Source organism: Triticum dicoccoides, chromosome 2B, assembly GCF_002162155.2.
Source record: "Triticum dicoccoides isolate Atlit2015 ecotype Zavitan chromosome 2B, WEW_v2.0, whole genome shotgun sequence".
Taxonomy (NCBI): Eukaryota; Viridiplantae; Streptophyta; class Magnoliopsida; order Poales; family Poaceae; genus Triticum; species Triticum dicoccoides.
This window is the reverse complement of record NC_041383.1, coordinates 230,066,696-230,077,278: the sequence shown is the minus strand read 5'-3', so window position 1 is coordinate 230,077,278 and position 10,583 is coordinate 230,066,696.

Genomic DNA, 10,583 nt, shown 5'->3' with positions numbered 1-10,583 from the left:
ATGAGAGACGGATGCAATAGATAGTGTGGAAAAAAGAGGGCATGAAATAGTTGACATGTATATTGTTTAACTAAAACGGATAGCATGACATAATTTCACATATATGATGTCTATCTAAACTGGATAGCATAGCATAACATAATTCAAAGATATGATGAATAACTAAACAGGATCGCATGACATAATTCACCTACATGTTATCTAAGTAATCAGGATCGCATCATTTAATTCACATATGTGATTTATATGCTAAACAGAGGGCATTCGATATGATGTCTGAACTAAGAACATGGTGTTGAATATTGTGTATATGATGTCTAAACTATGCAATGCAAGACACCGTATGCATGATATGAGTAGTATAACCATGCCAAGTTAGAGCATACACCTCAGTGGGGGAATAGGACTGGTCATCTGTCTCTGAATCCATCTCTGAGGAGCTATCGGGGCCCAACAAGAGATCTGCTTCGACAGGTAGCACTTTCTGCTCTGAAGGCCTTGTTTTCACTCCAGATTTTTCCATCTCCCACCCAAATAGCTGATTCACAGGAAGAGTAGTTTAATGTACAAACATTGTCAACAAATGGAAATGTAATGAAGAAAAGGATTTGCAAGATATCATTCAAATATATGATGCCTGGTTAAACAGGATGGCATTGCACATTTCACATATATTATGGCTGGCTAAAAGACATGAGACTGCATAATTCCCATATATGATATAGAAACTAAATAGGTGGCATTACAGAACATGTCTAAACTAAGCAGATGACATATATGATGTCAAAAGTAGGCACTGCAAGGCAACATATGCATGATATGACTAACATCATCATGCCAAGGTAGAGCAAACACCTTGGGGGGTAAATAGGAGTGGTCAGCGGCGTATGAATCCGCCTCAGAACAGATATCTTCCTCTGGATTACAATCTGGAGAGGGGTGGGGAGGGTTTGCCATTGAACCCACCATGGAGCGATGTCTGCATGACATTGTATTGTCGCACAAAACTCTTCTCTTTTTCTCTACATGTTCAGCATGACTGTGTACAATATCTGACATGCATACAAAAAAATTATGGTGAGATTATGTAAGGAGAGCATGCAGAAATTTAGAGTGATGGTAACAACCAGTGGATCGACGTTTCTCTGTTGAACCAAAATAGCCCTAATGGATCGACGTGAATGTATAGTAATAAGTGATGCAACAAGTGTACAACCTCTTTGCCATAGCCGTGTCGACCTCAGCATCATTGGGTTGGTCGCTGAAGTAGTTGAAGCAAAGGTGGCTATCGGAGGTGTGGAGGAAGATCTGAGGAATCTGTAGATGGTGTCCAGGGCACTGCTCTGTTGTGATGGATCGTTCTGTCGTTGGAGCAGCTCCGGTGAGCCATAAGACGTCAAGGCTGAAGCAGCACAAGACATACATCGTCAATCTCAAGTGGGATTCTAATAGCATCTCCAATAGATGATGTAAAATGGATGTAAAATTAACATCACCAAAAACCACCTGACTACAACAGATGAGATAAAAACTGCTGACTCTGAACTTAACTGTCGAAACTGAACGCAATGGTAGCAGAGAGGCACTTGACATGTAGTTTAGGGAGGGCCTGCAGTTCATCTTCAACCTGCACCCCCTGAGCCGCCAGCCACCACCGGCCGAACCGCCGGCCCCAGCGCCGCCTCGCCGCCCCAAAATAACTCGCCACCGCCGCCCCGGACAGCCCTCTAGGCCCCCTGCCCCCACCCTGAACCCTAAGATAGATAGTGGGGTACCTCTCCGGCGAGCCCCCGTCCCCGCTGCGGGTGGTTCTTCCTTAACTCCGGCGAGCCCACCCAACCCCTGAAAATCGACTGACCCAAAAGTCGATTCAGTCGACTGAAGTGTGGCTTAATCGGAGCAGAGCAGCAGCACGAGTGAGGGGGAGAGCAGCAGCAGCAGCTGGGCGAGCGAGCGATCGAGTGAGAGACGGAGCAGCAGCAGCAGCACGAGTAAGCGAGCGAGAGCCGGAGCAGCAGCAGCAGATCCGGCTGGTATGGACGCCGCCGCCGAAGGGGCCTCGCACTGGGGGAGAGCCGCCGTGGAGATGTCGCCTGCGGCGCCGGCTTCAAGGTAGCCGCTCCATGAGGGTGCGGGATGGAGCACCGTCGGCGCTGGGAGGTCGAGTTAAGGAGAAGGTGCGATGCGATGAGTGTACAACCTCTTTGGAGGCGCCAAGTAGGCCTCAGCTTCGTTCGAGGAGTCAGTGAGGATGCTGCTGTTCTGGTGGAGCAGGTTAAGGCGGCGCTGTGTGGATGGAGCAGCCGCGATATATGAGGCGATCGTCGGAGCAGCTCCTTGGAGGTGGAGGACGGGGCGGCTGAACCGGCGGGATGGCGAGATGGACGACGGATCCTCATCCGGGGAGGTGGACGAGGGACGTCGAGCTGTTGCGGTGGACGACATCGTCGGGAAAGAGGCTCCAGCTGGGCAGCGGTGAAGTGGCGGACGGAGGTGGGTGGGGTTTCGCGGCTGGAGCGGAGAGGTTATGGCGGCCTGGGATTTCGAATGGCGAAAAGGGGGCGATGGGAGGGAGTGAAGCATGACTTAGGGACGCGCTTGTCCAAAATGTAGGGTGTGTTACAAAAGTACCCCCACCGATTTGAACTAGCGGCCCTTTCGGCTCAGGGTTAGAAGGGGGATTTCGCGTGTCGGGATTTGGCAGCTGGAAGGAGTTTTCGTGTGCGTTGTAATTTCGGGATAGCAAGGCGCGGGTTGTGAAGGCGCCAGTTTTGGGAGCACGATATCTGAATTTTCGGGATATAACAAGACGCGGGTTGAATTTTAGGGACAAGCCTAACATGTAGTAATATTGTACTTGTACGTACCAAATCAATTCGCACTTCCCTCAACCAAAAAGAAAACGAAATTAAAACTATTCACACCACACAAAGAGAGAGTCTTGCCCCGTTTTACTATACAAATGCTATTCAAAGCTACTCCCTCCTTCCATCTATATAGGGCCTAATGCGTTTTTCGATGCTAACTTTGACCAAATATTAGAGCAATGATATATGACATGCAACTTACACAAAGCACACCATTAAATTCGTCTGTGAAAGGTTCTTTCAATGATATAATTTTCACATTGTGCATGTCATGTACTATTAATCTTGTCAATAGTCAAAGGCGGTCTTAAAAACTCATTACACCCTATATAGATGGAAGGAGGGAGTATGAATCCATGTTATGTCCAATTAAATTTTTTCGATTGCTGTATAATGCATGTAACCTACTCATACCAACATTTTATTGCATTCCAAATGTCTATACTACCGTTGAAATTCGAACTAAATTTGAATTCGTTTATCTATTTCAATAAGAATCTACAATCATGATAGTTGCCAACTTCAACCATCATAGTTTCCTTGCTATTCACCAGATATAAATCGGACGGCCGATAATGCAGGATGGCAGGCACACCATCATCAACAACTCTGTTTTTTTATGAGTAGAGATAAAATATATTAAATGTAGTATAACAAATATCTGAATTCGCTTTTTATAATGAAGTATATATGATCTCTATTCGTCTTTTACACCCACACAACCCTCTTATCTTTGTAGCTAGCGCTAACTTTCTCTTGTGCATGCACACGCCCGCATCCCTCTCACCCTCCCTCAGCATTCTCTAGCTCCATCGCGCAAATTCATCTTTTCACTTTAGGTCGTTCACCCACGGTGTGTGTAGCCCCCCCCCAGCTCCTTCTTTACAGCACACATCGATCGATATGCCTCTCTAGCCAGGTGTGCCTAGCACAAACACAAGCTTCCCCTCTTCTCTTGTCACCGTCCATGCCTCACTCCCACCACTCTTTTCATCGTTCTCGTACTCGCACACTCCTTCCCCCTCGATATAGTATGCCTCTCGTACCACCTCCTACATGCATCCCTCTCTCTCTATCCTTCTCGTCGTGCCTCATTTGCTTCTAACACACACATGCATGTATACCGATCGATCTCCCAGCATATACCTAGATCGACTTTAACTACCCCCCCATCGATCGACGTACCTCACAAGTTATGTATCTCCTTTCTCTAACAAAGGGTGATTGATCTTCCTATGTAGTTATGTCTACTTACCACAACCACATTGTCCCCCCTCATCATTCGTGCATGCCTCCTGACCCGTCTCTCACACGCACGTGCACAGACAACAAGCAGCCATCTCCTCTCTTATTGATATTGCGGGCGTGCCCTCCGTTTGTTTAGCAAGCCTATCCCACCATTTGTTAGAAGCAACTCCACTACCCACCCCTCCAACACTCTAGCTCTGTCTCTCTCCCAACCTTACTCCTCTCATGCACATATTCATGGATGCCGATCGATCTCCCTTAATACATGAGGCAGATCGATCTCCTTAATACATGAGGTAGGCCTCTCTCCTCCTCCACACATATACCAGCCATTGTAACTCTATAGTTAATTGGGCCTCCCTCTTCCCCACCACACACCGATAGTCGAGCACTGCAGGTAGGTATCCATGCCACAGAGACAAACTGCACATGTCCCCTCTCACGGTCCAGTAGGCCAGCCACTCTATATCTTTGACGTGGGAACATACAAATTCGATGGCACTCTTTATTGATCACACGCGCGCACACACACACATCATCCCTCTCTTCGATTCTATGGACACCTCAAGCCGATGATACCTCCACTCTTTTCTCGTGGATCGCCCCCTCTATATATATGTTATATCCAGGACAATATTTCACACACATAGCATATGTTACATTTTTTGATTGACCCCCCCCCCCAAAAAACTCTCAAGAACCCACACACTATATCTCTCTAGGTTTGTATCTCTCTCACACAACCCCACGTAGGTGGTGTACGTATACAAGAAGAGAATTGGTGCACCGTGCACGTACTCACGTTTCATGCCCAGCCACACCCGTGCGGGTACACGGTGGAGCTCATTTCTTTACAAAATGGCAGCCCACGTGCTAATTTGAACGCCTGTAGCGGTTGTTTACCTAGGGAGGTTGTGTACCACGCGTGCACGAAACAAAGTTCGACTTGACGCGTTGCCGCGTTATTTTTAGATAAAGTTATAGCACTCAATGGCATGTACAGAGAATATAAAACGATTTTATGGAGAAAAAGGTAGTCCGCTCACTATATACAATGGAGCCTACCTGCCTGGTTTGTCGCTCTTCAGAGTATCTCACACAAGGCTGCGGTGGCCTCTCTCTCTCTCTCACCGTTGGTCACTGATCCGGCCGCATCCCGTCCGCCGAGGGAAAGGGAGTGCGGTGGCCTCTCTCTCTCACCGTTGGTCACTGATCCGGCCACATCCCGTCCACCGGGGGAAAGGGAGGAAGTGCATCGTTTCTCCGTTCAACGGCGTCGAGGCAGCACGTCCCAATCTGCGGTACACGCCGTTCTCTCTGACCAAGCTCCGGTGCGGCAAGGCCTACGCCACCTGCTCGCAGATTCCGCCCGCCATTGCTCACCTAGTTACATCCCGATGACCTCCAGGTATACCCTCCGGCCTTGCTCCACTGCCCGTCTTCCCACGTCGCTGCATGTGGATCTTCCATAGTTCTTTGCCCAAAACATAGCTCGTCCGGCGTACTTTCCATATTGCATTCTCATCCTCACACCGTTTTAGACAAACACAACCGTGTTGTTATCTTCCCTTAGGACAAGGAATATGCTTCTTTTTTGTCGTCGCATGTGTCATCAACTGTTATTGGCCAGTAATTGTTTCCTTTCTACCTCTTTTTTGCAAACAGGGCTATCCATTTCACCTTGTTGCTATTGCGACCTTTTGGTGAACTGCACAAATCACTTTTTTCTTAAGAGTGTTTTGTGTAGTTGTACTAAAATTTCACACGGGCAACGTCTCTATATTTCAGTGCAATTGCACAAAGGGAGATTGGTTTTGCTCTATCCTCCTCATCCAACTCCGAGCCTAATCTTCTCCAACCAGTTAGTCTTAAGAGAGACTGCAAAGGTGACTGACTTCTATTTGTGTGTTTATTGTTTCATCAGCAGTCCTCTATTATCGTAATCACACTTCATATCTTTGGAACAGGGACACTCAGCTCTATTTTAGTGGAACTGCACAAAATGATCGGAATGTTGCATGCTCCAGACAGCTACTTTTTTCCCAACATGCCTTGTTGATTTAGACAGAGCTGGGGGGATGTTGCTGCCAATGAAAGCATGGATCAATTTTAATTTAACACCTTCTCACAACTCTGTCTTCAGTTGTGATGTAATTATTAGCTCTGATCTGCTAATAATTGACATGCATTAGCAAGGAAGTTAGTTTTTTATTGTTTCCGAAAGAGCATCGATGGCAAGACACGCGAAACAAAAGCTGGAAGCTCACACCATTGTACAATTTCATGTCGCTGGAAAATTATTTGTATAGTACGTCAATTATGTAAACAAATGATGGAAGCTTGATAGCATTGTCAGAAGCCTCTTCATCATCCGGGTCCATGTGCCATGCACAAAATTATACTCCTTCGTTCCTAAATATTTATCTTTTTACAAATTTCAAACGGGCATATTTTAGAGTGTAGATTCACTCATTTTGCTTCGTATATGTACTCCCTCTGTTCCTAAATATTCTATTCGTCTTTCTAGAGATTTCAACAAGTGACTACATACGGAGCAAAATGAGTGAATCTACACTCTAAAATATGTCTATATACATCTGTATGTGCCAGTCCATTTGAAATCTCTAAAAAGACAAATATTTGAGTAGTCACTCGTTGAAATCTCTCGAAAGACAAATACTCCGGAGTATATTTAAGAACCGAGGGGGTAGTGCACAACCGCATGGGAGACTCAGCCCGGTCGTTGCGCCGCATTAATTGTGAGTAATGAGAAGTCAAATCATAAGCCCCACCTTTCCCACTGTAAGTTGCTCGGAAGAAGCAACCATCAATATGCTCTTCTTTGAATCCGCTCATACTACTCCATCCGTCACTGTTTATACAACGTGCTTCAGAAAAAAGAAAAAAAAATCTGTGGGACCAAGGCGACTAGCGATCGGCCTGAAAAATAGTATTGGTAGTTATAGCACGGCGTCTATTACTAGAGGGAATAATGCGTACACACAAGCATGCAGTGCTTCCACCCCGGGTACACACATGCATGCACTTACTCCACTCCGTAGTAGTACAGTACATGGGGAGAAAATTGTGGACTTGATTGCGGTTACCACGCCCTAATTAATTGAGCATTAAACCAAACGTGTCTAAAGTCTCTATGGTGGTGGAAATGCATTGAGAGAAATGCATCATAATGAAGCGCGCCCTGTAAACAGTGACGGAGGGAGGAGTAGTATGAAGGTGTAAAACCAAGTACGCGTATGGCCAGTCGGTCAACGCACCTCCTCTTGGCATATCACTGACATGTGGGACAGGAGTGTGAGCAAACCGATCTCAATTGATGGCAAAGAGCCAACCCGCTGTTCCTTGAGAGAGATGAGGAGCGAGAACAGACAGACGGGCTCGCACGGAGGCCAAGATATATTCGACCATGGTTGGTTGATTGATATCATTCATTACATGTTGGGCTGCCGTTTTCCGCCCTTCTCCGGAATAAACTTGTACTTTATCAGAGATAAAAAATAAGAGTACAGACGCTCCACCATGCGGTTCTAGTAGTAGTACTACTCGTACTACTGCGCTTGGCTCTTCGCCTCTTTGTGAAGTCGAACAATGATGGTACTCCGCATGTTGGGTACTACAGTGTATGCCTCTGACAATCTGACACCGAATGGACTGATGCATGTCCACCGAGGATAGGTTGTATTAGTCAAAAGGCGTAAGCGAGCTTCACCTTGTCCTGCAAGCTTCTCCTCGTTCTGCGAGTTGACGGGACACACCAAAAAGTAGTGCTAGTCCATACTCCCTCCTTTCCGGTTAATATGGCTTAATCTCTTTTGCGGGTAAATGAGAGAGCTTTATTCATATATAAGCATTCTTAGGACGATCAGCCAAGACACTGGTCACTAGGAAGCGAGGTACCCCACAAAAAAAGAAGTAGGAAGCGAGGTGTTTCATCAAGCCAGCTCTCGGCCACATTCAAAGTGCAGCAAGCACGGTTCGCACGAAGATGCGCCGCAAGGTTTGCTGACCTGTTTACAGGCTGAATAACAAAAAAAGAAGAAATATTACCGAGCGCTAATATTTGTAACAGGATATGAGCCAGAATTAAGCGAGAATTGTGACGAGTGTTCCATGCAATCAACTTCCATTATCACATGCGAGAACCCTCGAAGAGAACCAAATGTGTTGAAGATTACTTTATCACATTTTAAAATTATAATAAGAGTGCAGACGCTCCTCCATCCGGTTCCTAGTACTAGTATAGCACATACCTTTATAGACTATAGTAGTAGTACCAGTACTACTAGTAAACTTTGCGCTTGGCTGTTCGCCTATTCGGGAAGTCGAACAATAATAGCACTAGTAGTGTAGTGTATGCTTTTGGCAATCTGACACCGAATGAACTGTTGCACGTCCACCGCCTGAGCGAGGGAGAGCTTGCATTAGTAAAAAGTTTCTCCTTGTCCCGCGAGCCACCATGCGCAAGCTTCTCCCGTCCTGCAACCTTCTCCTCGTTCGGCAAGTTGACGGGACACATCAAAGTATTGCTAGTCCATACTGCCTCCTCTCCGGTTAATATGGCTTAATTTCAAACGAGATAAATACACTGTCTGTCACTGTATATTTGTAAAAATACGGTCAGTGGACTTCATAATACGCTCATTGTGCTCAATATATATATTTTCCGGTGTTTATACGGTCACTAGCTCACCCTGACTGAGTATGTGTGTGCATGCACGTGTAGGTTGAGCACTTGAGCGTGACCGTGTGTGTTCCGTCGTGTGCTCGGACATGCATGCATTAGGGCGTCGCGCGCGTTTTTTCATCCATGTGTACGTGTGACTGTTGCATACACGTAGGGGGAGTACGTGTAGGGGCCACTAAGGAGCAGTAAAATCACACAGTAAGTTAGTCGGAAGAAGTAACCATCATTTCACTCTTGAATGACACGTACACAATATAAAATGGTTGATATGGAGAGAAAAAAGAAAACCACTATATATACACTAGCAGGAGCTTAAGCCACAAGCCTGCTTGCTTAGGTTGATCTCTTCACAAGCATAGAACGACGGGCCTGATCCCGCAGCTGGGGGAAGGGAACAATGTTCTGCGTAGACGCGGTCGACATCGGCGAGGGAGAAAACCCACAGTCCGTGCGTCCCAATCGGGGGTCACCGCGGTATGGGCCGATACCGCGTCCCAACCTCCCTTCTAGCTACAGCCCAACGTCCCAGGTAGTCCATCTTCCTTTTGGAGCCGGCTTGCTCCACTGCCATAGCTCCATCTCCATGTCGATCTTTCTCTACTTCTACCGGCTTCTACTTGTGATGAGTTTATGTCTCATGAACTAGTGCCAGTACTATTATTCTAATCACACTTCTTCAATATCTTTGCCATCAGGGATGCTCAGGTCGGTTTTAGTGAAACTGCACAAAAGCATCGTATGATCCGAGGGTGCCAGCCGTCTTTCCTTCGACAGGTTCTACCTGGCCAGGAAATTAAATCATGTTTAGGGTTTAGGATTTAAGTCGTAGTGACCCCATCAGTAGTTTTTCTTTCGTACACGCTCTCACAACTTTTTTCTTTAGTTGTGAAGTAAATATTGGCTACGTTCTATGAATCATTGAGATGCATCAGCATGCGTGTTAGTTTTCCTTTGTATTTGATGGAATGTTGTAACGGGGCAACCTTGGAATAGGAATGAAAATGGAGTGGAAAGTTTCCGTTTTTCCGAAGAAAAAATGGAAACGGAGAGAAACCAACGTTTCGTTTCGTTGGATCGTGCCATCGAGCAAAACCAACGTTTAAATCACGTCTGTCGTGTTCGTGTCTCACCCTCCTCCACGGCTCGACCCCATAGGGTCGCTCGGCATGCCACTCACCGCAAATCGAGTATACGATAACTTTCCCGCCTGCTTGTCGATGGATCGCGCCATGGAGTACTAGCACTACTGGAAGAGATTGACGAGTTGGGGGAGGACAGCTAGCTGTAGCACGGACTCCCAAGAAGTTTTTACATGCATGTTGTAGCCGGCTATTGCGACCTTTGAACGCGGAGCAGCCGCGTGCACCCGGAAGCAGCGCGGGCGATGCTCTCTCGGCCGGCGCGCCGCTTCAATGCCGGGGCCAGTGAGAGGTCGCATCCGCTCTGGCCGGGCATGAATGCGGCACTGATCGTTTCGGGCAGGAAGCACGCGTAGGTGATGAAGAGGGTTCAGGTTGGTCAGGACCGACCGTGGCAGCGGTCCGGACGTCCGCAAACAAGAGATGTTGTATGTTAATATTGCTGCGTATATAATTAACAACGTAAATAATGTGCCAGTTGGACAAATATGATTGGAGATGGAGATGGAAATGGAATTTTACGTAAACACGGATATGCATGTCTATGTCTATGTGTGTGTGCGCGACGACTCCCGCGACCTAGAAGCGGGGGCGTGTTTTTGATCGAGTTTTCTTTCTTGGTAC